We start from the raw sequence: 24,292 nt of genomic DNA on the forward strand, positions 1-24,292 counted from the left end.
GAAGGACAATTGCCACCAAACTATGTTGGCCCTGTCTATCATCAGCCAGGATCACCAGTGGTCACAGCTCCATCAGCCGCTACAGCCGCTGCGGGTGGAGAGGTTACTTCCCCTCCAAGCACATTAGGGATCACTAATGCGCAATCTACGCCGATGGCGACCAATCCATCAACATCTGAAGGGCAGATCAAGCTCGTTACAGATCTATTAGCATCGGCAATGTCGAGATCAGTTCCTCCCAACTGGTGGGGTTATGGTATGCCTCCAGAGATGATGTTGAAAACACCTGGAACATCTCAAGTGGCTGATATGAGAGGCAAGGCTCCTATGGCATCGGCACCTCCAAATCCACCGATGAATTAGAGTCCCTAGTATACTACAACTACTACTGCAAGACCTTACTATGGGAATTCTCAAGCTCCAACGTTTCAGACGCCTAATGCATCGGCAGATTTTGAGCCGACGCAGCAGAGGTTCATGACACAACAAGGGTATGTCAACTCAATGATGATGCCCAATTACCAGTCATCGGTAGCGCCTGTGCCGATGAATGCTAATAATGGATGGACAGGGCAGCTAGTCTTTCCACAGATGCCTCGGCAGAATCATCAGGCTGTTGGATTTCAACAAAGACAGGTCCAACCTGGGTTTTAGAATCAAGAATTGATCAACCAGCCGATGAATCTGGGTCAGCAGATTGGTGGTCAGATGGTTAATTCCATGTTCCATGCAGATCGTGCACCTCAGCGACACGTGGAAGCTTACCAGCAGGTGCCAGATCCACAACCGCCCCATCGGCATGATGCCGATGCCTATTGGGCCGATAAGATTGCTGAAGTAATGAGAGACCAATTTGGGATAAAACCCAAAGTCAACACTTACTCTTATCGGACACCGTATCCTCCTGCATATGATCTAATTCCACTTCCAAATCGGTACAAGGTACCAGATTTCACTAAGTTTTCTAGACAGGATGATAGATCGACTATGGAACATGTCAACAGGTTCATCAGCCAATGTGGGGAAGCTTCTAATAGGGATAAATTGAGGGTTCGACTCTTTTCATCATCTTTGTCTGGATCGGCTATCACATGGTTTATATCGTTACCTCATGATATGCTTATGACAACATATACACAAGAACGATGTATGCTCATGATATGCTTATGACAACATATAGGAAGGATTTAGTTGAGTATAACTTTCCTTCTTGGTGCAAAAGCAAGTTAAAACAGTAACTAAAGGTTGTTTACCACTTTAGTGTTTTTACCCAAGAGGTTGCAACAGTAATCTAAGACCTTCCTAATTGATAATTATTCTTAATTAACTAATTATTAATCCCACTTATCTTAATTAAGTATTGTTACCAAAGAATAATTAAGTGCCAAAGGTCATTAAGGTTAATGACCCCAGGTCATCACACAATCCCAAAATCACTCAAACCCTAATATGGAATTTAAGCTAATTATCATCTAATTATTTTAAGATTATTACTTAACTACTAATTAAGTGTATATTAATATTTTAATCAAATTTTATCCAAAAGCTACCAAACATTTTGTGAAGCTAGGAAATAATACTCAGAGACACCTCACAAATTTTGGTGATTTTTGCATGTATAAATAAAATCCTAAAAATCATGGAAGTCCTATTTACTAAATAAAGGACATAATTTTTATACATGTTCAAAGTATGAGAAAATGAAATCTAACATTTTTGCTATGTTCTACTCATTGCACAGAACCTACAAAAATTCTCACTATTTTTGGATCTGCATATATTTTTCTACACAAAATCAAACATAAATCAATTTTAGCATAAAAAGAAAAAGGAAAAACATTACTGAACCAGGACAGGCCCAGCAGCTCGGCCGTAGGCCGGTCCATCTGGTTCCGCACGCTGCGCGCGGCCTCTCCCTACCTCACGACATTGCTGACAGTGGGCCCCCACTGTCAGCTTTGTCTTCAAGCTTCGCGCAGCCGAAGCCATGGTGCGACTGAGCTACCGACACCACCTCCGACCCTCGCGACTCAACAGGCATGTTCTCTGCTCCACCACGCACCCCTAGGCACCCTGAGCACCCTCTCCCCCCTAGCCTAGCCCCTACGGCCACGGTTATAGCGGACGACAACGTCGGCCGCGCGAACGCCGGCCGCTACAAGCGAGTAGAATGCTAACCGAGGGCCGCACAAGCATCATTAGCTAACCATGACATCAAAAAGCTAGACAGCGACGGTGGAGATGCTCGGAGGAGGGCTGGCAACAGTGAGGTGCTCGCGGTGGCGTTTCTACATGAGTTAGAGGAGAACGGCTCAGGTTGGAGCTACAAGGGGTTAGAGAATGTGGTGAGGGGTTCAAGAGGTAGCTGAGTTCATGGCGAAGCTAGGAGCAGGAGCTAGGGAATGGAGAAGCTAAGGCAATGGTGAATTTCGTCGGCGGGTGGTGTCGGTCGGCGGTGAGGTTCAGAGGGGAAAAAGAAACTTCACGGTCGTTCGGGCCTTTATCCATGCGAAGAAGAGCGTGCTGCGGATGAGGAAGCCTGGCGACCAAGGATGCAGGCAGCTACGTGGCCGGGCGCGTGGCGGCGCGGGACGCAGTACACCTACCGGAGGCCTGCAGCGGTGCATTCCCCGCCTCTGGAGCACTGTAGTAGGGTTTATCCCCTCCTTTTCTCTTTTTTTAAATTACTCCATTATTTTGAATAGAAGTCAAATTTCGGTCAAAACAAAGTTTGTTCAAAATTTTGAATTCTACAAAACATATTTAAGGACCTAGAGCAAATTTTGAGTGGAAGAGTATGAATTTGTGTAAAATATTTCGAAATTCAAATTTCAAATTGGGGGAAATTCCTATTTGAATTTGATTATAATAGAATTTCCGAAATTACTTTTGATTTTCTCAACCAATTGAAAAACTCCCAAAATAATTTTGATGAGATCTACAACTTTCATTTTGGTCACTTTTCAAGATTCCAAATAGATTTTGAATCAGAGATTCAAATTGAAAAGGGGGCAATTTCTAGAAATCTGTATATTCAAGATTAGTTTGAATTTTGCATTGAAACTTAAAAAACTCAAAACACCAAAGTTGTACACCTTGACAAGATCTACAACTTTGCTTTTGAACTCATCCCCAAATTTTGCTTAGTTTTTAAATAATACAAAAGGGGGTAAAAGCTAGGGTTGAAATTAGGGTTTTTCTTAACCATTTCCTTACAACCCTCCTTGACTAGAGACTAAACCACCACCACAAGCATCACTTGACAAGATAACACACTTCAAATCCCTAAGCACAATCAACCAAATTAAACTTATTTTAAGTTGATGCACCATGATGTGCTTAACAACTATGCTATGCAATGCTTATGATGACATGATCCAGTTTTAGTATCCGTAACATCAGTGATGTTACAATTCAAAGTAAACATACAGTGGTATTTAAGAAAATAAAAATATAACTACTCATGAGGTTTAAAACCCATGAGTAAGACTATCTCACCTTGATGACACTTACCATGATGCACAACTGGGATGAGTGGCATAGCGTAAATATCCGTCACATGTGATGGGGGTTGTACTCTTGTGGCGACGACCTTTTCTCCTATCTAGACATGGTTAGAATAAATAATATATATATATATGTGTATACACAAACCTGTGAGATGGCAGGGTTCTATAATGATGGATCTTGAATGTTCAAGCACCCTGGGTTCTTCAATCTTGTGGAATCTTGTCGCAAGGTCGAAGCAGCATCTGATGTCTTGTCTATTCCACACTCAACATAACAAATGGGTAATCCTACGAAAGCTAGTGGTACATTAAATTAGCAGACATCAAGATCAATATCAGAATCTTTACGCCAATTGCTTCCCCGACAACGGTGCTAAAAATGCTTGTAGATATTTCTTATGCAGAGTTAAAATATGAAGGATTCTGTAAGCACACAGAAAACCATTGTAGCATTTTACCAGGAGTATTCCAGGTATCGTTATTTATATTTTACCACTAGGAAACAATAGATAAAGATATTGATACTTCACCATCATGTATCTACTAACTAATACACCAACTAGACTAAAGTAGGGGTAAATAATAGATGATAGGAATTATGCATATGTGACACACACCGGAGAATTCTATGATAAAAGAGTAGATAACTAAAGTGAGAGAACAATGGGAGAGTTTAAGGTTCCTAAATACTCTCTATTACTAAGGTTCTATTATAACCAATCCATGGTAGGTAAAGCAATCACACAATAACGCTTCGAGACATCAGAACACTAGTCACGGAAAGATGAGAAGGGGACTAGGAAGCTCCGAATACGGTCCTACAACACCAATCCAAACGTGGTGGAATACGTCGGTCGTCAGGGCTGTCACCACCTAGGGCTACCACAACTATCCATAGAACTGGGTGCAATCTCAGGTAACCTATAGTCTGGACACCATGTCTCTACTTCAAATTACTACTCTAATCATAATTAATAACTAGAGCACCCGATACGGGTGGAGATCCTATGCTAAAGTATAACGACTATACTAACCAATCAAATGTAATGCATAAAAGTAAAAAGAGAAGATAAAATATATTAAAGCGTAATTGTAACAAGAAAAGATACAAAGATATACCAAACTCTGATGACTTCTCCGAAGACTCCTCCAGAACCTGGGCATAGCGCCGCTCTCCCTAACTCCCAACTAGAACTAATCTACTACGTTGGAAAGTTTAGCCTTAATTCTCTAGAGGTGAGAGGTCATTCATTTGAGAGACGCCTCTACATCTCCATAAAGTGGTGCCCTCAGGGAGGGGGTCTGCCTCTTTATTTATAGCCTAGAAAAGCCTCCCACCTCTTCTAGACAGGCAATATGGGACTAATTCTTCCACCGTTTGCTCTGTTGGGCTATTATACATCAACTTGTGCCATCCAATCATCCCTCATGTGAGCCCACTCAAGGGAGCAGCTTGGAGCGCCTCTCTTGGGCCTCTATCATGCCATATGAGCCTCTTCTCACGCCATGGGCCTTGCTTGGGCGTGGGGCCCATTAGTGGTAATTCTCCTTTATTTATAAAATTAATATCTTTTCACTCCGGACTCCAAATATAGCAAATGATATGTTCGTTTCGATCGTGTCAACAAGCCTGTCACAATGGTGTAGTCCAAATCATTATTTGACATACTTTTATTTGATGGAAAATTGCATATTCCTATAAAACAAGTGAGAACACCAAAACTTGTGGAACTCGTTAGAATCAAACCCTACAACTATGCTTTATGGTTGATATTATGTTATATTGAGCAATAGTTGATGGTATAAAATAGGCATTAAGGACCATCAACATATTCCTCTATTCATCACCCACACACATTCCACATCCACTTAGAAAATATTCTACTTCTACACTGGGAGAAGACACCCAAAAAATATAAATATTTAATATCTTATTCTATTTATCCAATAAAGCTCCAGTTATCCCAGTTGATACTCCCTACTGTTATCATTGCATTAAAAGGGATGGTTAATCTCTAAAAAAAGAGAGAGAAAAAAGAAAAAAAAGAAAGAAAGAAAGGGGACAAAAGTCCCAATGCAAAAGAAAAGAAAGATAGCCAAATCCTTGTTCTCAGATTAGGGAGGTATGTTATCCCCAAGGAGCAAATGTAGAATTAGATATTCACCATCACTTATCACCCCTAATAAGCCCCTTTTATTCTTATCACTTCATTTCACTTCACTCATGTGCACATATGACTTGATTGTATAATTAATTTCGCTGGATTCATGGTTTAACTATGCAATACATGCAAGTAGGTCTGAATTGTCTTTCCCACCTATGAGCTCCACATAAGCCAATTAGAAGCAGGGTGAGAAAGAGAAGGCAACTATGTCTTAGTGATACAAAAATACCACACATGAGAGACTGGAAAGTGTCATACAAGGAAACTCTAAGTTTTATTTGAAAATCTTGCAAAACTCTAGAATAATAGTTGAACAAAGTGCAGGTAGCATAGTGCTTGACTTATCTGTTTTGTGTTTCAACTGCCCAAGACCAAAGTGATAGCTATAAGCCACATGGTGAAAGGTAAAATAGGTGAGCCTTGAGTCAGTATAGTTTACTCTAATCTGGAGGGGAGTCCTTGTTTAAATACTTGTGTACTTGTGAGCTGTGAAAGCATTGTAGCAACTTCTGATCCAAGTTTACTAGTTAGGCTTGGCTAAGGGACTACCAAAGGGTAAGCTTGGGTGAACTTGTTGATGGTCATTAATGCCTATTTTATACCATCAACTATTGCTCAATATAACATGATATTGTTGACACCATTTTTGGGCACGTATCTAGAATCGTCAGGGTGTAGGTCAACAAGATGCGGTGGCAGTACTTGATCTGCGAGAGAAGCTGCCGATGAAAATGGTTACCGGTGAAGGGATAGCAGAATATGACTAAGTTCATAGATGGCTGTGTGTCTGTGCCGATGGTTGGTATTAACTTGTGCCGATGGCTACGATAAGAGGTCTGCCGATGATGCGGAAGGAAAGCCTAAAGGTTGCCGATTGATCGGGGGAGGTGTCCTAGTTTGTCGCGACAGGATAGTTTTATGTTTTCCTTAGTTATTTGAGTCGTTTTGTACACGGATTCTGTTTAAATTTGGAATTCGAATTCTAGTTGTGTCTGGTTGTAGCTCTTTGAGCAGGGTATAAATGTAGACCCTAAGGCCTTGTAATGAATCTATCAATCAATCAAACACCAGTTTTTACTCATATTCCAGCATCTACTTTTTTGACGACTTCATCATACTTTTTCCTTTTTATTACGAGTTCTTAGGAATTCGTCGACTTAAGCTCGGCGTGTTCTCAAGTTCTGCGTGAATACCTCTTGGCCGTGGCATCCGGGCGCATCGCTGTTGTCAGGACCAAAGTATTCGAGTTATCACCTTTGCCGATAGTAAGGTCAAATCGGCTGGCACGCCTTAACGTTTAAATCGGGTATTAGCCCTTTGTGTTTGCAGATCTAGCTTTTGCATCAACACATCTTTTGGCACGCCCAGTAGGACCAGATTCAAGATCAAGATCAATATGTCGACTTCTGAGTTTGATCAGGAGAACGTTATCCCCGTGACGGAAGCCAATCTCAAGGATGAGCAGAAGCAAGCTATTGCTAAAGCCATGGAGGATTACAAGCAGCAATGCTTGAGGTCCTTCAGCATGAACAGGAGCGGCGAAGTGATCCAGAAGGATGCGTTGCCGATGCCTCGGCAGGTTACTTTTGAAGCCAATCCTGGTAAACTTCAAGAGATGGTCGATAGTGCTATCAACCGTGCCTTGATCAACCAAGCTGGTGTGCTATCCAACACAGTTTTCAACACCGTAGCTAGAACTTTCAAGGAAGGACAATTGCCACAAGATTATGTGGGCCCCTCTCATCATCAGCCAGGATCACCGGTGGTCACAGCTCCATCGGCTGCTACAGCCGCTGCGGGTGCACAGACTACCGTTCCTCCAAGCACCTTGGGAGTTACTAATGCACAATCTATGCCGATGACAACTAATCCACCGACTTCAGATGAGCAGATTAAGCTCACTACAGATCTATTGGCATCGGCAATGTCAGGGCCAGTCCCTCCTCCTAACAGGTGGGGTTTTGGTATGCCCCAAGAATACTTGAAGACACCTGGCACATCTCAGGCAACTGATATGAGAGGCAAGGCTCCTATGGCATCGGCACCTCCCAATATGCCGATGAATCAAAGTCCCCAGTATACCACAACTACTACTGCAAAACCTTACACGGGGAATTCTCAAGCTCCAACGTTCCAGATGCCTAACGCATCGGCAGACTCAATGCTGATGCAACAGAGATTTATGACTCAGCCAGGGTATGTCAATTCAATGATCATGCCCAATTACCAGTCATCGGCAGGACCTATGCCGATGAATGCTAATAGTGGATGGCTTGGGCAGCAAGTCTTTCCGCAAACGCCCCAACAGAATCATCAGGTTACTGGATTTCAGCAAGGATAGATCTACCCTGGGTTCCAGAATCTGGGATTACCCAAACAGCCAATGAATCTTGGGCAACAGGTCGGCGGACAACAAATTGGGGGCCAAATGATTAATCCAATGTTCCATGCAGATCGGGCACCGCACCGACACGTGGAAGCTTACCAGCAGGTGCTAGATCCGCAGCCACCTCATCGGCAAGATGCCGATGCCTATTGGGCCGATAAGATTGCTGAAGTAATGAGGGATCAATTTGGGATAAATCCCAAAGTCAACACTTACTCTTATCGGACACTGTATCCTCCCGCATATGATTTGACCCCGCTTCCAAATCGGTACAAGGTACCGGATTTTACTAATTTTTCTAGGCAGGATAACACGTCAACCATGGAGCACGTCAACAGGTTCATCATCCAGTGCGGAGAAGCTGCTAACAGGGATGAGTTAAGGGTTCGCTTGTTCTCGTCATCATTACCCGGATCGGCTTTTACTTGGTTTATATCATTACCTCCCAACTCGGTGGTTACTTGGGCCGATCTAGAGAAGCAATTCCACAAATACTTCTTTTCTGGTGTCCACGAGAAGATCACCGATTTGGTCAAATTAAGGCAACGCAATGATGAATCGGTTGAAAGTTTCGTGCAGAGGATACGGGAGGTCAAGAACTAATGCTATAGCCTGGCTCTGGATGATCGGTAGCTAGCCGATTTGGCTTTCCAGGGTTTATTGCCACACGTCAGAGACAAATATGCTTCTCAGGAGTTTGAAAGCTTAAGTCATTAGGTGTAGAGGATTTCTGATCAAGATATCAAGCCTTTCGAACCCAAGAGAGCATGAAATAAAAAGGTGTCATTTGTGGATGAAGCGGCAAGCTCGGACTCTGATGAAGAACCAGTCATCGGCTTGGCAGAATGGGTGAAAAATAAAAAGCCGATGTCTTGCCCTTTTGGACATAAAGAACTAGAGAAGTTCGTGTTTGACACCACTAAGGCCGATAGGATATTTGACTTTCTACTTCAGGAAGGTCAGATCAAGCTGTCACCTAATTATGTGATCCCATCGGCTGAAGAATTAAAAAGGATGAAATATTACAAGTGGCACAATGCAACTTCTCACGATACTAATGAGTGCAAGGTTTTCTGACAATAGCTGCAATCGGCTATAGAATCAGGAGAATCAAATTTGACATCTCCAAAGCTTAGAAGCCGATGAAGATTGACCAACATCCTTTCCCAACAAACATGCTGGATGCTAAGGGAAAGGCTAAGGTCTTAACATCGGAAGCAGCTGAAAGAAGTGCATCGGTGGATCCTCAACATCAGATCACCACTGCCGATGTGAAAGGAAAAGGCCTGATCCAGGAGGGAGCTAACTCAGGAAGGCCTCCCCGATCTGGTATTGTGATAACTCAAAGGAGGCCTCGGGAAACTTGGCAGCAACGTGAAGATCGGTATCGGCGCCAGCAAGAGGATTATCGTTGGGAAGAGGAAAGACGCCGACAGGAGTGGAATCAGCATAGGGATCACTGGAATTGCCCGTTCTTCATTCATTGTTGGGAGGAAAATATCAAACTTTCCACTGTCAGAGATTGTCCTGAGTGCAACGGTTATGACCGGTATGACAGGTCCGATCGGTACTATCGTGATAATGATTGGCGATTTAATGGGCCGATTAGTTGGAGAGCATCCGTTCATGATCGGCTGGGGGGCAGGCTCAGTGTGCATGACAGGCTTGGAGATCGTGTTGAATATTTTCCTAGGAACCAGGAAGAACTTGAAGAAATGGCTAATGCACGGGTTCCCGATGAGTTCATATTTTGTAGGGATGCCAACACTTATTGGGTGGAGTCAAGGGAAAATCGTCGCCCAACAGTAAGGAAGCAGCAACTTCCTCCATGGTGTCTAGAGGGGTTGACCAGGACACAGAAAAGAAGACTGCAGCGTGAAAGGCGAGAAGAGTTAAGCAAGGGGAGAACTCTGGACAGTCTGAGGATCAGCAACAACCAGATCCTAAGGGGAAAGGTCCATGGGCAAATGTCAACATGGTATTTATGTTGCCGATGGAGTTCCTTGAACCACGCAGTGATGATAAGTTGGAGTTTTCTGACCAGATAGCTCAGTTGGCTCTGGATCCGATGACAGCTATCTTTGAAAAGCCTGCCGATGATGAAAGGCAACATCTTAAGGCTCTGTTTGTCAAAGGAAGAGTGGATGGCCAGCCGATGACCAAGATTCTAGTTGATGGTGGAGCGGCTATCAATACCATGTCGTATGCAGTGTATCGGAAGCTTGGAAAAGGAGACCAAGATTTGACCAAGACCGACATGATGCTAAAGGATTTCGAGGGCAATGTGTCTCCAGTTAAAGGAGCTATCTGCGTAGAATTGACCATCGGCAGCAAAACCTTGCCGACAACCTTCTTCGTGATCAGTGGGAAAGGTGCCTACAATCTGTTGCTAGGGAGAGATTAGATTCATGCCAATTGTTGCATCCCGTCTACAATGCACCAGTGCTTGGTCCAGTGGGTAGGTTACAAGATTGAAATTGTCCCAGGAGACTCATCATATGTTATTGCATCGGCGGAAGCAGACACCTATGAAAGGACTAGGTGTATTTCAGGAGAAGCTTGGGAAAAGGATTTTCTCAAGGTTGCCGATTATGAAATTCCACCGATCCAAGCAGTCGGTTCTGATGAAGGTTTTTAATGGACAGGTTCGCCGATGATGGAAAGTTAGGCCAGGGGTTCACATCGGCCGATGATTTGGTAGAAGTAGATATAGGTAGTGGTGATAAACCTAGACCTACTTTTATTAGTGCTAAGATAAGTCCTGAGTGTAAGCAACAGTGGACTGATTTGTTAAAGGAATATAAAGATTGCTTTGCTTGGGATTATACTGAAATGCCTAGTTTGGACCGATCGATTGTTGAACATCGGTCGCCTATCAAGTGTGGATTTCGGCCACATCAGCAGCCAGCTCACCGATGTAATCCTAATATTCTTCCTGACATCAAGGCCGAAATAACTAAACTTATTGAAGCCAAATTTATTCGGCAGTGTCGGTATGCCGAGTGGATTTCCAATGTTGTTCCAGTTTACAAAAAGAACTGGAAGCTTCGGGTCTGCATTGATTTCAGGAATCTTAACAAAGCTACACCGATGGATGGCTACCCAATGCCACTTGCCGATCTGCTAGTTGATCCTGCGGCTGGGCATCGGATTATTAGCTTTATGGATGGCAATGCAGGATACAATCAAATATTCATGGCTGAAGAGGATATTCCAAAGACTGCATTTAGATGTCCTGGTCATGTCGGGTTGTTTGAATGGATAGTCATGACCTCTGGCTTAAAGAATGCTGGTGCTACTTATCAAAGGGCCATGAATTTTATATTTCATGAGTTCATCGGCAAGCTGGTGGAGATTTATATTGATGATGTGGTGGTTAAGTGTGGGGACTTCACAAAAGATCGTGCCGATCTACGAAAGGTGTTGGAATGCACAAGGAAGCATGGTTTGAAAATGAATCCCAATAAGTGTGCATTTGGTGTATCGGCAGGGTAGTTTCTTGGATTCATGGTGCATCAAAGGGGGATTGAAATTAGTCAAAGATCTATTGAAGCCATCAACAAAATAGTTGCCCCTACCAACAAGACTGAGCTCCAGTCCTTGATCGGCAAGGTAAATTTTATCAGGAGATTTATATCTAATTTGTCTGGTAAAATTCGTGCTTTCAGTCCTCTTCTTAAGTTAAAGGCCGATCAAGAATTTGTTTGGGGGAAAGTACAACAGTTGGCTCTGGATGAAAACAGGAATTATTTAGTAAATCCTCCAGTTCTAATTCCACCACAGCCAGGGAAGCCCTTCAGATTGTATTTATCTACCGATGGGATGGTCATCGGTTCGGCTTTAATTCAAGAATTTGAAGGGAAGGAACGAGTGATTTATTACTTAAGCAGGAGGTTGATTGATGCTGAGACCAGGTATTCAGCTATTGAGAAACTATGCTTGTGCCTGTATTTCTCTTGTATCAAGTTAAGGCACTACTTGCTATCGGCCAAATGCACTGTTATTTGCAAGGATGATGTGGTCCGGTACATGCTGTCTATGCCGATTATGAGTGGCAGGATCGGTAAATGGATTTTAGTGCTGTCGGAATTCGATCTGCGTTACGAATCGGCTAAGGCAGTTAAGGGACAGGTTATGGCCGATTTTGTAACTCAACATTGCAGTGCAGTGGAGGCTTTGGAAATTGTACCTTGGACGCTTTTCTTTGATGGATCCACATGTGACCGGGGGGCAGGAATCGGCATAGTATTAATTTCCCCTCGGGGAAGGAAGTATGAGTTTTCCTTGCCGATTGTTGCCACGTCGACGAATAATCAGGCTGAGTATCAAGCTTTAATAAAGGGATTGGAGTTGTTAAGAGAAGTTCATGATGATGCTGTTGAGGTCTTCGGGGATTCTATGCTAGTTATAAATCAATTGGCTGGAAGCTATGAATGCCGAAGTGAAGTTCTCATAACTTATTACGAAAGGAGTATGCAACTGTTAAAGAAATTTAAGGATTTCCGATTAGAGCATGTTCCTCGAGTGCATAATGAAGAGGCCAATCGGTTGGCTCAGCATGCCTCGGGATATCAACCTATGATTAATGCAATATCGGCAATCGGTGCCGATGATTGGTGAAAGGAAATTATTGATTATTTGAAGGATCGATCTAGGAAAGTTGAGAGACGGGTTCGGTTTCAAGCCACCAAGTATGTGCTCCTAGAAGATGAATTATATTATCGAACTATCGATGGTATTCTTCTCAGATGCTTAGGTGATGATGAGGCTAAGAATTTGATGGGAGAGATCCATGAAGGAGTATGTGGGGCACATCAGTCGGCCTTTAAGATGAAATGGATGATTAGAAGAAATGGGTATTATTGGCCGACTATACTGGAGGATTGCTTTAAGTACTTCAAAGGGTGTCAAGGGTGTCAGAAGTTTGGCAATATTCAAAGGACACCTGCATCGGCCATGAATCCCATCATCAAGCCTTGGCCATTCCGAGGATGGGCTATTGACTTAATTAGTCAGATTTATCCACCATCTAGCAAAGGGCATAAGTTTATCTTGGTTGCCACCGATTATTTCACTAAATGGGTTCAAGCTATTCCTTTGAAGAAAGTTACATCGGCCAACATGATTGATTTTGTGAAAGAACACATCACTTACCGATTTGGAATTCCTCAAACAATTACTACCGATCAGGGTACTATGTTCACATTAGGGGGACTTGATGAATTTGCAATCGGTATGGGAATTAAAATATTAAATTCTTCTCCTTACTATGCTCAAGCTAATGGGCAGGCCGAGGCGTCTAACAAAGGAATTATCAAGCTTATTAAACGAAAGATTGAAGAAAATCCTAGAAGGTGGCATACATTATTAAACGAGGCTTTATGGTCATACTGGATGGCTTGTCATGGATCGACTAAGGTTTCACCTTATCAGTTGGTGTATGGGCATGATGCAGTGTTACCTTGGGAAATTAAGACTGGATCTAGGCGACTATCTTTTCAGGATCAACTGGCTACCGATGATTATACTACTTTGATGACAGATGAGTTAGATGATCTAGCGAGACATCGGTTAAAGGCTTTAATGAGTATAGAAGAGAATAAGAAGAGAGTTGCCAGATGGTATGATAAGAAAGTGAAGGCTAAGGAGTTTGCCGATGGAGACTTGGTATGGAAATTGATCTTACCGATCGGGACTAAAAGTTCAAAATTTGGGAAGTGGTCTCCCAATTGGGAAGGTCCTTATCGGATAAGTCGAACGGCTCCTGGTAATGCCTATATTTAGAAACTCTCGAAGGAGTTGAATTTCCCAGAGCATTAAACGACAAATATCTGAAGAAGTACTACCCAAGTATATGGGTCGATGCATAAAAGTTTAAATGCCGATAACACTCCTACCGGCTGGATCAAAATGTGTCTGGGGCTGGACTTAATGATTCAAAAGATGCCGATAACAGTCCTATCGGCTAGACTAAATGTCAGAAAAGCTGGAAAGCAGAGGAGCGAGGATGTATTGCCGATGAAGAGCTCATGGGTTCAGCAGTGCCTGGATCGCCGATATGGCGCGCAGACGGATCTGGTTGGCCTCCTCTATCTCCTTCAAATCGTCATCGGTAGAGCCTTCCACCGGCTTCAGCTTCTTTTTCATCTGCAGCGCCTTACGGCCATGAGTGTTTCATTCTTGCTCAAGAAGCTTGATTGTCTCCAGCAGTTGGCTTTCTTCCTGCCGGGCTCGAGATAGGGCATCCTCTACTTGTTTGAGTTCTGCCAACAAAGTTTCTCTTCTTGCCGATAGATGAGAGATTTTCTGCTTCAATGCATCTTCTAAGGACTGTAAGATGCCGATGTTCTTGTGTTTCTCATCGGCAAGGAGCTTCACTTTCATCATTTCTTCAGACAGTTGGGCATGAGCCGCTCTATCGGCAAGACGTTGGGCAGCCCTCTGGTACTGCAACTGACGGCTCTCTAGATGTGCAGCCTGGAAGAGGACTTCTTCAGTGTTGGAAGGGATTTGGCCTCTCAGGGTCTTGAATAAGGCTTTGGCCGGATCAGAGTCATCAACTAGTTGGGCTGTGTCTTGATGGAGGAGAGCCGACAGTTCTTCCAGCTTTGCCCTAATCTCTGCCGATGTAATCCCAACTACCCGGGAGGAACTTGCTTCTTCACCTTTATCTTCGGAGATGTCAATAGCAAAGGAGAAGAGGCTGTCGGGAGAGTCCTGTTCCTATAAAAAAAATAAAGTGAATCATTCCGTGGTCAAATATTTGTAAATAATACTGATGGGGATTGGATGGCTTACTTGCTTCAAGGCAATCTCTCGCCTTTGACTAGAAGATGCCGATGGCATTACGGGCTGATCGGCCAGGGTTGCCGATGGGACTATGTCAGCTGAAAATTGGTAGAAGGAATTATGAGAACAGGAAAGTAGGATTCATCAGCGATAACTTTGCAATGATATATTACCTTGAGGAGGGCGGTGCTTGTCTGGATTGAGGAAACTACCGATGCTATGATTGAGCCTGCTGGATTGGTAGTCTGCTCACTCACATCAGCCGATGTGTCTTCCGGCTGAAGTACTTCTGGCTGGGGTTCTTCTGGTTGGAGTCCTTCCACTTGGGGTTCTTCTTGCGGCTGAGAAGGAGATGGTACTTGCTGTGTCTGTGTTTCTGGAGAGGAAGGAGGAGATTCCACTGAGATTGGAGATACCGGGGGAGGAGAAGGCGTCGCTACTCTTTGGCGCTTTGCTTGTGCTCTGGTGTTCTTGGCGCCCTTTCTCTTTGGTTGACTGGACTGGGGGGCATCGGCACTCTTGCTTCTAGTCTTTGCCGATGCACCGGTATGCTGGTGTAGAGAGGAGAATTTGTGAGTACAAATGTAGCGGATGTAAAAGTAAAATCGGTATGAATGAAAAGGTTTAACAGTTACCTTGAAGGCCTGTGCTAAGGTGGAAGCAGCTACTGATGGAGATGTCTTGGTCCTCTTGGTGGTTACTTTCTTGAGGCGTACACCTCGGTGCATTATGGCAGCCAGGGTAGGAGCATTGTTGCCGATTGAGGAGATTGGACCTGATGGGAACAGATCAATCGGCTTGCCGCTCCTGCTGACCGATGGGGGAGTGTCATCGACCTGAAAAGTCACACAAAGAGTAAGTTACCAATGAAAATGAGAATAGAAGGATTAGAACATCGGTTTGGAGGTACTTACAGTATTGTCGGGGACTTTGTACTGAGGATCGATCATGCCACGATATGTAAGGGCCGATCTGCAGAACAAATGCTCTTTCCACTCCTCCCACCATTGCTTTTATGCCTGAGTAATAAAGAGGGCTGGAACCCACTCTGACAGATCTACATCTATATCGGCATTCGGTGCTAGCTGGGCTACTCGGATCCACTCGAGGAGATTAGTGATGACCTCCTTGGGTTTTAGCACATCGGCATAACAGAGTGCAATCGGCAGCTGGCCGAAAGCTAATTGACGAGCTAGTGCCGATGGGTTGTAAAACTCATAGGTTTGGCTAGAAGTTTTCCCTCTGCCGAAGAAGTTCACTGGTATAACTCTAGGGGTAATCAGTGCCATCATCACTTCATCATCCTTGTGAAGAGCACTGTTGAATGGATGGAAAACCAAAGGGAACATGGTGTCTGGATCTTCACAGGGCATCCATGCTCGCTGTTCTCTGGTTAGGCCTTTGTACAGGGTTTGGAAGAATCGGCTGACCTGGTCTGCATTGCCTCCTGTGCCGGGCAGAACTATGGCAGCCTCGCCAAAGTTCAGAGGAGGGCGAGTTGCCGATTCCTCTTCATCTAGTTCATGGTTCTCAGCTATATCTCTGGGGAAACGCTGTGCAAAGAGGTCGAACTCAAGGCGCTTATGCATGTGGATGCTGAGCCACATGTTGATAAACCACCAGGGACCCCCCAAGTTGCCGATGGACTGGTCGAGCAGGAGTTTCTTAGCTACCTGGTGGAGGAGATGGTAGGCAGCACCAAGCAAGTATCGGCCAAGGGGAAATCGGCCACCATTAGCCAGTCTCTCTGCTGCCGATAGATAGACAGAGGTCGGTCCTGCCGATCAGCCACAGAATACGAATTTGTCTAGCCACATGTTCAGAAAGGTGGTTTGTTCCTTTATGTTGACAGGCCCCGTCCTACGGTACTTCTGAATGTACCCTGACCAGCCGCCGAAGGAGCGAGTTTCTACTTTGGCACTAGGTGCGGTGTCAAAAAAGTGGGTGCTGTCGGTAGAGGATACATCTAGGCCGGTGAGCATAACTACATCGGCAAGAGTAGGGGAAGCAGGGCCGTGGCCAAAGACAAAAGCATTGAGTGTGTCTGACCAGAAGTATGATGCAGCTATCAATAGTGATTCGTTCCTGTGCATATTGGCAATGGATAATCTGATGCATTGGTCCAGTTTTCTCTCACCCCACTAGACTTCGTTTGAGTGGCTGACTCTCAAAAACCAATCCTTCCATCCTACGGTAGGACTGGGCCAGGAGCGAAAAGGTATCCTTCCACAGATCTAAAGAAAAATTCTCGGCTTTAAAAGGGATCCTGTTTGTTTCTGCGTTAATCAAATCTGTGGGATCTGGGTTCCCTAGTGGACCAAGACACTGGCGGTGTGGCTGATCGGTAGGGATGGCTATTTTGTTGGACAGATCCTAGTGGTTTTAGGGATAAAAAAAGGAGAACAAAAAGGGAAAAGGAGGATGCTCAGTAAAATAAATTGCAGGTGAACCGGACATGGTAAAAGTACACGAGATGGGTGATGAACTAACCTCAGGGACGGTGAAGTTGATGGCCATTTTCCTCGCAAGGAAGAAGAGTAAAGGCTTCGAAACTGGTGGAGAAAAGCCTTCGCTAGAGTTCTTGGAGCTCTTGAACAGCGCCGCCACCAAAGAAGCAGAGTTGGGGCTGTAGAATGGTGTGATGAAGGAGTACCCGAGAAGGAACTATTTATAGGACGAAATGGGCAAGGGTAAATCTGACTTATCACTTCGCCGTATCCGTGAAATCCGAGGATACTCAGGAAGATATGGTAATTGTTCGCACAGTAATCAAGGGATTGCACAGGTGTTTTGACAGGAAGCGGTCGTGATCTGGGGATATTTTACTGTGCGAGATTTCCTAGTCAGTCCATCGGCAGTGCCCTGTAACGGTAATATTGCCGATGGACAGATAGAGTTGAGGTATCCGTTGGGAGGATAAGGCACAGGATGTCCTGGTTAGTTCATCCGTAGCTTTCTGTAATGGTAACATTGCCGATGGGCGATTGAAGTGGAGATATCCGTTCAGGAAGTTGAGGATTTCGAGGAATCTGTGGAGGAATAGGATCAGAGTTGTTCAGATTGCGGCTGTCGGTTACCAAATTGGGAGCATTAATTGCGGAAAGGCATCAATACTACAGAGAATTTCGGAGCATTAATGATTTCATACTCCAAAATTAGGGGGCATGTGTTGACACCGTTTTTGGGCACGTATCCGGAATCGGCAGGGTGTAGGTCGGCAATATGCAGTGGCAGTACTTGATCTGCAAAAGAAGCTGCCGATGAAAATGGTTACCGGCGAAGGGATAGCCGAATATGACTAAGTTCATAGATGGCGGTGTGTCTGTGCCGATGGTTGGTATTAACTTGTGCCGATGGCTATGATAAGGAGGTATGCCGATGATGCGGAAGGAAAGCCTGAAGGTTGCCGATTGATCGGGGGAGGTGTCCTAGTTTGTCGCGGCAGGATAGTTTTATGTTTTCCTTAGTTATTTGAGTCGTTTTGTACATGGATTCTATTTAAATTTGGAATTCGAATTCCAGTCGTGTCTGGTTGTAGCTCTTTGAGCAGGGTATAAATGTAGACCCTAAGGCCTTGTAATGAATCTATCAATCAATCAAATACCAGTTTTTACTCATATTCCAGCATCTACTTTTTCGACGACTTCATCATACTTTTTCCTTTTTATTACGAGTTCTTAGGAATTCGTCAACTTAAGCTCGGCGTGTTCTCAACTTCCGCGTGAATACCTCTTGGCCGTGGCATCCAGGCACATCGCTGTTGTCGGGACCAAAGTATTCGAGTTATCACCTTTGCCGATAGTAAGGTCAAATCGGCTGGCACGCCTTAACGTTTAAATCGGGTATTAGCCCTTTGTGTTTGCAGATCTAGCTTTTGCATTAATAGATATCAACCATAAAGCATAGTTGTAGGGTTTGATTCTAACGAGTTCCATGAGTTTTGATGTTCTCACTTGTTTTATAGGAATATACAATTTTCCATCAAACAAAAGTATGTCAAATGATGATTTGGACTACACCAATAAAACAGCCTCGGCAAGACGATCGAAATGGACATATCATTTGCTATATTTGGAGTCCAGAGTGAAAAGATATTAATTTTATAAATAAAGGAGAATTACCACTAATAGGCCCCACGCCCAAGCAAGGCCCATGACGTGAGAAGAGGCTCATATGGCATGATAGAGGCCCAAGAGAGGCGCCCCAAGATGCTCCCTTAAGTGGGCTCACATGAGGGATGATTAGAAGGCCCAAGTTGATATATAATAGCCCAACAAAGAAAACGGTGGAAGAATTAGTCACACATTGCCTATCGAGGCTTTTCTAGGTGTTGGTGCAAAAGCTGATCTGCAAACACAAAGGGCTAATACACAATTCAAACGTTAAGGCGTGCCAGCCGATTTGACCTTACAATCGACAAAGGTGGTAGTTCGAACACTTTGGTCCCGACAACAGCGATGCGCCCGGATGTCACGGCCAAGAGGTGCTCACGCGGAACTTGAGAACACGCCGAGTTTCACTCGACAAATTCCTAGGAACTCGTAGTAAAAAGAACATATGACGAAGTCGTCGAAAAAGTAGATGCTAGAATATGAGTAAAAAACTTGTGTTTGATTGATTAGATGTCTATTACATTGCCACGGGGTCTAGATTTATACCCCGCCCCAAAGAGCTACAACCAGACACGACTAGAACTTGAATTCCAATTTAAACGGAATCCGTATACACAACAAACTCTAATAATTAAGGAAAACATTAAACTATCCTCCACAACCGATCACTACATTGTCATAAGCCAATCGGCAACCCCTGCATCTTTCTCCATGACCAACGGCAGACCGCCTTTCACCATCATCGGCAACCATCAGTGCTTGTCATCGGCATGATCTCGCCAATGTTTCCTAGACTTAGTCATATTCCGTCGTTCTCTCATCGGCACCAACCTTCATCGGCAACTCCCCTGTAGACTAGTCACCATTTTCCTAGCTGCCGATCTCTACTTCATTAACTCCAGGTGCGTATCCAAAGATATGTGTCCAAAAACGGTGTCAACACATGCCCCCAATTTCGGACTATAGAATCATTAATGCTCTGAAATTCTCCTCAGTAATGACGCTTTTCCGCAATTACTTCTCCCAATTTGGTAATCAATCACCAAACCTGAACAACCTCAACCCGATTCTCCTGCAGATTCCTCGAATTTCTCAACTTCCCGAACCAAACTTCCCCACAACGCGCTCATCGGCAATATTACCATTAGAGAAGGCTGCCGATGGGCCGACCAGGCAATCTTGCACAGTAAGATATCTTTAAAACGACCGCTTGCTATCAAATCACCTGCGCAATCCCTTGATTATCGTGCGAACAGTTACCATATCCACCAGAACACCCTCGGATTTCATGGATGCGGCAAAGAGATAAGTCAGATTCGCCCCTGTCCTTTTTGTCCTATAAATACCTCCTTCTCTGATGCTCTTCCTCCATCTTGTCATTCCACAGCCTCAAATCCATCTTCCTGGCGGCGGCACTGTTCAAGAACCTCAAGAACTCTGGCAATTTCCTTTAGTAATTCTTCCGAGTCTTCGATCTCTTCCTTCTTCCGGGAAGAAATGGCCATCAACTTCGTCATCCCTGAGGTTAACTTACCATCCCCTTTTGCTGTACTCCTGTTCATCTGCAAATTTATTTACTGAGTACCCCCTTTTTTTTCTCTCTCCCTTTTTTCTTCGTTCCTTCAACCTTCAAACCCTTTAGGAGTTGGCTGATAAGATTGTGATTCCTACCGATCAACCTCATTTCCAGTGCCTTGGCCCGTTGGGAAACCCAGATCTCACCGATCTGATAAACGCAGAGACAAATAGGATCCCTTTTAGAGCCGAAAACTTCTCCCTAGATGTGTGGAAAGATGCTTTCCTTTCCTAGCCCAGCCCCACCAAGGGATGGAAAGACTGGTTCTTGAGAATCGGTAATTCAAATGAAGTCCAATGGGGTGAACAGAAATTGGACCAGTGCATCAGGCTATCCATTGCCGATATGGAGAGGAACGAGTCACTGCTAATAGCTGCCTCATACTTTTGGTCAGACACCCTTAATGCCTTTGTGTTCGGCCATGGTCCTGCTTCTCCTACTCTTGCCGATGTGCTTATGCTTACTGGCTTAGATATATCAACTGCCGATAGCAGTCATCTGTTTGATAATAAGCCGAGTTCCAAAGTGGAAACTCGCAGCATCGATGGTTGGTCTGGGTACATTCAGAAGTACCGAAAAACAGGGCCTGTTGGGGAAAGGGAACATGCCATTTTTCTGAATATGTGGCTAGATAAGTTTGTATTCTGCGACCGATCGGCAGGGCCAACCTCTGTCTATCTATCAGCAGCAGAAAGACTGGCCAATGGTGGCCGATTTCCTCATGGCCGATATTTGCTTTCTCTGTTTATCACCTCCTCCATCAAGTAGCTGAGAAACTCCTGCTAGGCCAATCCATCGGCAACTTGGGAGGTCCCTGGTGGTTTATCAACATGTGGCTCAGTGTTCACATGCATAAGCGCCTTGGATTCAACCTCTTCTCACAGCGCTTCCCTAGAGGCATATTCAAAGATTATGAGTGGATGAGGAAGAATCGGCAACTCGCTCCCCTCTGAACTATGGTGAAGCTGCCATAGTCCTACCTGGTACTGGTGGCAATGAAGATCAGGTCAGCCGATTCTTTCAGACTCTTTATGAGGGTTTGGCCAAAGAACAACAGGCATGGATGCCTTATGAGGATCCAGACACTAGATTTCCCCTCACTTTCCATCCCTTTGATAATGCCCTCAACAAGGACCATGAGCTGATGATGGCAATTATCACTCCGAGAGTCATACCAGTGAACCTCTTTGGTAGTGGGAAAACTTCCAATCTCAACTACGAGTTCTACAATCCATCAGCATTGGCTCGTCAACTGGCCTTTGCACAGCTGCCGATTGCACTCTGCTATGCTGATGTGGTGAAACCAAGGGAGATCATCACCAGTGGTCTTGAGTGGATCAGAATACCTCAACTCCCACCAAATGCCGATACGTCAGATATCGACTTATCAGCTTGGGTCCCAGCTCTTTTCATTACCCAGGCTTACAAACAATGGTGGGCGGAGTGGAAAGAGCACTTGTTCTGCAGATCGGCCCTTACATACCGCGGTATGATCGACCCCAAGTACAAAGTCCCTGAGAACACTGTAAGTTTGTAACCGATGCCTCAATTTTTCTATTACTTTCATTCTTATCGGCAACTTATTTCCTCTGTTCTACACAGGTCATCAATACACCACCGACAGTTAGCCGGAGTGGCAAGCCGATCGAACTCCTCCCATCGGGCCCGATCTCTCTGATCGGCAACAATGCACCAAGCTTGGCGGCTTTAATGCATCGGAACGTGCGCTTCAAGAAGGTCGCCACTAAACGAGCCAAGACATGTCCATCGGTCACTGCTGCCGCTTTGGCACAAGTTTTCAAGGTAAATTCTTGACTTCTTCAATTTATACCGATCCCATTCTATACTTACACAGCATTTTAGGATACATCGGCTGCCATGGGAACTTCATTGGTAACTTTCACTGTTTCAACCAAAATTTCATCAATACTCTGTTACATTTGTACTTATGAAACTTTCGTTATTGTATCAGCAAACTGCCAAATCGGCAAAGACCAGAAGTACCAAGGCGAGTGCCGATGCCCCCAGTCTAGCAAGGTTAAGAGAAAAGGCCCCAAAAGCACCAAATCACAGGCAAAACGCCAGAGGACAAAAGCTCCTCCTCCTCCTCCTCCGGGGTCACCGATTCATGTGGAATCGTCCCCTTCTTCACCAGAAGTTCAGACGCAGCAAGCACCGTCTCCACCTTAGTCGCAAGAAGCACCTCATCCAGAAGAGACATCAGCTGATGTACATGAGCAGACCGCCGATCCAGTGGGTTCGATCATAGCATCGGTAGTCTCCTCAGTCCAAACAAGCACTGCACCCCCTCAAGGTAAAGTACTATCCATAAAATTATTGCTGATGGATCTATTTTTCAACTTATAACGATCATTATCATTTTTTCAGCTGACAATGTTCCATCGCCAACTCTAGCCGATCAACCCGTGGTGCCATCGGCATCAACTAGCCAAAGACGAGAAATAGCTCTGAAACAAGTAGGTTATTTGATTCTCATCCTTTATTTCATTAACATTTGGTCATCAAATAACCTATCTCCTTTTCCTTTTCAGGAATAAGATTCTCCCGACAGCCTGTTCTCCTTCGCCATCGAAATTTCTGACAATGAAGGCGAGGAAGCGAGCTCTTCTCAAGCAATCGGGATTTCATCGTCAGAAATCAGAGCAAAGCTGCAAGATCTACTGGTCCTACTTCATCAGGATATAGCTCAACTGGTTGATGACTCCGATCTAGCTAAGGCTCTGTTTAGAGCTCTTAGAGGCCAAATTTCTGCCGATGCCGAAGAGATCCTCTTCAAGGCTACACACTTGGAGAGCCGCCAGCTCCAGTACCAAAAGGCCACTCAGCGCCTTGCCGATAGAGCCACCCACGCCCAGCTCTCGGAGGAGGTAATGAAAGTGAAACACCATGCTGATGAAAAACATAAGAGCATCAGCATTCTACAATCCTCAGGAGAGACACTGAGGCAGAAGATCTCTGACCTATCGGCAAAAAGGGAAACCCTGTTGGCAGAGCTCAAGCAAGTAGAAGAGGCTCTTTCCCAAGCTCAACAAGAAGAAAATCAGCTGCCCGAAATGATCAAGACCCTCAAACAAGAGCGAAACATTCAAGCCCGCAAGGCACTGCAGATGAAGAAGAAGCTGAGGTCGGTGGAGGGCTCCGCCGATGAAGACATCAAGGAGAGAGAAGAAGCCGATCAAATTCGTCTGCACGCCATATCGGCTATCCAAGCTCTACTGAATGTATAAGCTCTTCATCGATGGCGTGTTTTACTCTGCCTTCAGAAACTTCTGATTATTTTTGGTCTAGCCGATAGGACTGTTATCGACATCCTTTTAAAACATTGTAGTCAGTCCCAGATACATTTTGATCTAGCCGATAGGAATGTTATCGCACCTAAACTCTTCATGCATCGACCCATATGCTTGGGTAATATTTCTTCAAATATTTTCCATTCAAAGCTCTAGGAAATTCAACTCCTTCGAGAGTCTCCAAAATATAAGCATTACCAGGAGCAGACCAATTTATCCGATAAGGACCTTCCCAATTAGGAGACCACTTGCCAAACTTCAAACTCTTAGTTCCAATCGATAATATTAGTTTCCACACCAAATCTCCACCGACAAACTCCTTAGCTTTTACCTTTTTATCATACCACCTAGCAACTATCTTTTTATTTTCTTCTATACTCATCAAAGCCCTCAACCGATGCCCTGCTAAATCATCCAACTCATATTTCATCAAAGTAGCATAGT

This window comes from Sorghum bicolor, chromosome 9 (genome assembly GCF_000003195.3).
Source record: "Sorghum bicolor cultivar BTx623 chromosome 9, Sorghum_bicolor_NCBIv3, whole genome shotgun sequence".
NCBI lineage: Eukaryota > Viridiplantae > Streptophyta > Magnoliopsida > Poales > Poaceae > Sorghum > Sorghum bicolor.